Source organism: Limulus polyphemus, unplaced genomic scaffold (genome assembly GCF_000517525.1).
Source record: "Limulus polyphemus unplaced genomic scaffold, Limulus_polyphemus-2.1.2 Scaffold2327, whole genome shotgun sequence".
Taxonomy (NCBI): domain Eukaryota; kingdom Metazoa; phylum Arthropoda; class Merostomata; order Xiphosura; family Limulidae; genus Limulus; species Limulus polyphemus.
The window spans coordinates 31877-37424 of NW_013667937.1; the positions used below are offsets into that span (position 1 = coordinate 31877).

The 5548-nt window shown below is 33.5% G+C and overlaps 1 protein-coding gene across 2 annotated transcripts in view; it reads right to left on the reverse strand.

Moving 5' to 3' along the window:
• The window catches only part of LOC106466622 (solute carrier family 35 member G1-like), a 20808-nt gene extending 16391 nt beyond the window's left edge, over positions 1-4417 (reverse strand). Inside the window, exon 1 of one of the 2 annotated variants that reach the window (XM_022394664.1) lies at positions 4336-4417. The gene's annotated coding sequence lies outside the window, so the exon portion shown is untranslated. The remainder of the gene's footprint in view (positions 1-4335) is intronic. The other variant, XM_022394665.1, reaches the window with a different exon arrangement.
• Between the last annotated feature and the right edge of the window lie 1131 nt (positions 4418-5548).

Genomic DNA, 5548 nt, shown 5'->3' on the forward strand with positions numbered 1-5548 from the left:
TGTGGTACCGAGAATTCCAAGAGCCGGGAATTGTGGTACCGAGAATTCCAAGAGTCGGGAATTGTGGTACCGAGAATTCCAAGAGCCGGGAATTGTGGTACCGAGAATTCCAAGAGTCGGGAATTGTGGTACAATAAAAATGAGCTAGCAGACCTTGAACTCCTGTTTAACATGTCGGTCATGTTAAGCCTTAAGGGAATCTTTCTAGCGTAGGCCTCGCTACTGCACGTCCTGCAGTACTAACGTACTTCCTAACGTACTGCACACCGCAAGTACACTTGATATAATTTTTAACAGGTGAATCATTTCAAAACACTAATGATATCGTCTGATATCGATTTTAACTTTAACTACCACATGACCTTGAATTGTTGACATTTTTATTAATAACGTATTGGCTGACGGGACACGCTGTCATGAAGTTAACCACTACATATACAGACTGTGTTGTTGTTGTGCGTCAAAAACTCTGGAATTTGTGGCGCAAGATCAACACAAAACATTTGCCAAATTTGGTTATCTTTAGAATGAAGGATGGGGGGGGGGGGAGCTCACGAACCTTCACTGCTCACCTTACTAACCGAGTGGGAATGAACTCATTTATACTCATTTATATTCGCCTTCTTCCAGAAAATAGCATCTTTCGCCCTCTAGTGATAATGGAAAATCAAACATTGAAAATTAAGCTTACAGTAATATGAAAATGTGTCTTTCATTCCATTATCAAAGTACAAAATAAAAATACATGATATAAACCAAAAAAAGGACAAAAAGTGAAACTACAACCACGTACACTTTGTAGAAATCATTTTGCAGCACAAGCTGAACTTATAAACGAAAATCCTAACACTATAGCTTTTTTTTTTTAATTTGTCGAAATTAATGCAAAGGAGTTCAGGAACAAAAAAGTAAGGTTGTAGTAACTTAGTAATTTGCTGTTTTTGAAATGTTGTAATGAATACTGGAGGATTTGTTTGTTTCAGAATTTCGCCCAAAGCTACACGAGCGCTATCTGCGCTAGCCGTCCCTAATTTAGCAGTGTAAGACTACAGGGAAGGCAGCTAGTCATCACCACCCACCACCAACTCTTGGGCTACACTTTTACCAACTTTTTATTAAGTGGGATTGACCGTCACATTATAACGCCCCCACGGCTGAAAGGGCGAGCATGTTTGGTGTGATGGGGATTCGAACCCGCGACCCTCAGATTGTGAGTCGAGCGCCCTAACCACCTGGCCATGACGGCCCTAATACTGAAGGGATTTGGACATTTTGAAAATAAAGTTAGAAAAGCCGCAATGGCGAAACATTGGCGGAAATAAGAAGTTTTAATGTTACTATCTGAAGAGTAAAAGTCATTTTTGTAAATTAGTACTTGAGCTTCTCTATTCGCCTAGAAGCACAGCCAAACATTATTGTCTCAAAGTGGGTTCCTTGTCATTGAATTTGAAAACATTGTTGTCCTTCGAGGCTTTAAAAAATTATAAGGCGCTCTTCGGTTTACACACCCAAAGCAGCTAAAGAAAAACCAATATTGATATAATAATATACAAGTGCCGATTTTTTTTTTATTATTTTCTTTTGAGATTGAAATATTATGCAAAAAAAATATTCTCTAGTTTGAATTTGATGACGAGGAACCCACTTTGACACTAATAAAGTTTGGATACAGATATTTCGACAAGGTTTTAATACGTTAAAAACCTTATAAATAAAGTTTCGACACTCTGCTTAACGTACAACATAGATGACGAAATCCACCTTACAAAGCATTCCTTCATTCACACCAACAAATTTCCACCAGTTATTGACGAAAAATCTTCATACAAGCACCACAACAAAAATATCAAACTCAACTCACAAACAAACTTAATACTAAAAAAAACAAAAAAAAAACAAGCAATTATACAATACAGTTTACCATTTGGACTTGTACAAACTTACCAATAAACAAAATCCTGTGGACTCAAAAATCTGGCCCTAAACTAAAATCATGTAGCATCAACAGTACCAACGTTAATTGCAAAATAACGTGTATATCGCAGAAGCCAGATTCACCAACAGAACAGAAAAATCCTCTCATGTTTAAAAATATTGTAATTTTAAACAAAGAACCAACATCAGCAAACGTAAAAGCAGAGAAGTCGTTTTAATTGAATAAAACAGCCCAACTAAACCAACACCCCAGAGTGCCAAGATACCTTTAATAAATTGTTACCTTTTTGTTCCATAGTGTATATAAATTACTACGTGTAGGTACACTACTTGTACCTGATGATGACAAAGCATTACAAAGACATTTTAAATGTGTTACTACGTCAAACTTGTAATCGTTCCCTTCGTTACATATTCAAACCGACTACAAATTTTATTATTTTTGTAATTGTAACAATTGATCAAAGTAGCAACAGTGCATTTTAAGATCAATTCTAATATGTCAAATAACATACGCTTATTCACATAAGCTTTTGAGTTCTTTAAAGAAAGTTTTTAAATCCGTTTCGATAAAACTATATTTTTGAAACTGTTCTAAACGGGTGCTGCTCTCTAGAACAGATGTTTAACAACACACAAGCTGTGGGTAAAATAAACAAAAAGCCAGTTGCATTTTCTTCAGACTGTTACAGTTGTTAATTTTTCAACTAGTCAGTTGAATGTATCGATAATCAATTGAAAAAATCAAACTGACTCTTACTCCTACACATTAGTCTACAACATATATAGAAATTGAAATGTTGGGATTGCTACACAAGTCTAAAGCTTTACAAATAGCTTCTTTCTTTTTTCTCAGGTAAAACATAATAGGAGAACATGTGATGTTGATTTATTTCCATAGTTTGAAAGCCACAAAATTAAAGACATCTTCTTAGCTTCAAAAGAGAATAATGATCTTCAACATTTTAATAAACAAACGTTACATCTGGAACATCATACGGTATAACATTAAAATAAAGCATCTTTAGAACAACATTTGTCCAACCCTGTTGGGATACGACATATTCCCAGAATTCCACTCACGTGCGACGTCAAACGAAAATAATTCATATTTAAGTACTAATATAGTCCGCCAATAGGCTAAAACTAGGTGTTTTATTATTATTATTATTATTATTATTATTTTATAAGTGAATATAATAAATAATTACTAAAGCACATCTAGTATTTTAATGTTATATACGGGTATTACATCTCGTCACTTAATTCACTCTTTCACTCATTAAAAACAAAGGGGGGCAAACAAGAAACCGTATTCATTAAAGGGGGACTTGGATGACAAAAGTTTGGGAATCGCTGCAGTACTGCATTAATAAACGAATATTTTTCTCATTGCCTGTCGTGAAATCAAACTGTTCGTATCATCGTGATGCCTAGGGGTAGTCATAAGGAGTCTTGCAACAAAAATAAAACAAATTATTACAGTATATAATGTTATCTAAAAAAATTGTTGATGTAGAGCTTTAAAAAAAAAGGTAAAATAAAATACAAATTGCCCTTGGCCTTTGAATTGCTAGGGTAAAACCTATTTACAAAAATATCAGCGTGCTTAAGTTAAAATGGCTTCATTCTTAGAACATCAATTTTACAGTTCGTATATTTAAAAATTAAAGCGATTACATTATAACAGCCGGTATTACTTGTTCTTCAGAAAACATGTTGTGACCGATGTTATGGGAAAAGGATCACCTGATTTTAAACAGTTTAAAATTACAAAGCTCATGTAATATGTATTGAACTGGTTTCGAGACTTCAAATCACGAAATACCAATCTCACACATAAAGGTCTTAAGATTTTTTTTTTCTCTCAAAAGGCAAAGAAACTGGCAAAATGTATTCATTCAGTATGTTCGTCATTTTCTAGTCATCTCTCACGTGCTGTTATTATATGTGGGCGTGCGCGCGTGTGTGTGTAAAAAAATTCTAACAAATCCTATCAATCATTTTTTCACACATTCTTTACAGATACTCTCAAGATACATACTTATAATTTAAGCTATAACTTATATTGCGAGATGTTTTTAAGTCACATTGCTCATTGTTTTTTTGATTAAAAAAACAACTATTATATAAAATGAAATGTTATTTAAATAATTAAGCCTAGTGGACTTGAATAATTTTATTCTTATGTATTTTCAATATTTATATTACTACTAAATTTCTCGCTCTGCATCACACGGGAACGTCTGCTAGTGCTAGTATTACACTAATTGTTACTGTCATGTTTTTAACCTTGTATTTCCACTTACTCAATAGTCGTTGAAATGTAAAATATATAAAGAATGTTTTTGAATCATCTACCTTGTAACATAAATATTTCAACACAAATAAAGTACATACCTTGTTATATTGTTCAAACAAACCCCTGAAAGTTGAACATAAAGTATAACCAATGCAAGGACGAACGAAAATCTTTTGAAATTAATAATTTCTTGCTCTTGGAGAGATAAAAAACAACAACTAAATTTTGCACGTGACACATACCAGGAATCAACCAATCACAAGCTCTTTCGACGCTGTGCCAATTTCCAAAACACACCCTTCTCGAATACTATCAGTGAATATTATCAATTTCATTTCCACAGTTAAAATTTCCAAGTGAACTAAATGTAACCTAACGTCTGCAGTTTGTTTTCATAAACTGTTAAACATGTTTCTCTTTGACTATCTGCATTTATGACTGACGCTGTAAAGTTAAAAACCAAGAGTATGTACCAATGGGAACGAGTACTTACAAACGTTGCTGCTCCTATTCTCACAAAAGTAGGCCTACCCCTGAATAACCTTCGTTGGGCTGTGTTCGTTTTGTCGCAGTCTTTATAAATTTTGCAAGTTTTTTCTTCTTTTTTCTAATACAGATCTTCATCAACTAGTAATGGGTAGAAAAGTGAAAAAAAAAGGCTCAACTGATAGGTAGAACTGTAGCAAGCAATATGTTATTGTTAGTTTCTATTTTTAAATGTTCACTTTCATTTTGCTGTTAAAACACGTCTTTTTGAAAGAAATTTCGTCTGAGAAATTTTTAAAGCTTTTATGGTGTGAATATGGGAAGAAAAAAAAGACTAGTATGGTGCATAAATTTTTATTTTACAGTATGGACCTAAAAACTCACTATGATTCGGTTTATCAACATGTCAGAATTATATACCTGTCAGTTTTAAAATATTGTCAGTTTATGAAGTGTACATCAAAATCTGTATATATATCTATATTATCTCATGAAATATTTCCCAGAAATTTGAATAGGAAAATAATAAAATTGAGTCTCAATGAAATTTTTTTTTACGGTACAAACATTATGAAATACATTCGTTGGCGTGTTTTTCTTATTGCAAAGTCACATCGGGCTGTCTGCGGGAGACCATTCGTTTGCCCTAGATAACAGAATGTATACTTTAAGCAACAGAAAGCGTGTCTTCCCAAACGTTAAACATTTTTGTATTGATCATTACTTATTTACTCGAAACTGTAGTCCCAAGTGGGAGAAATCAGTGCTCAGGCCTAATACCTCACGTAAAATAAAATAGGACGTCCTTCAGTTTTTTTTATGCTA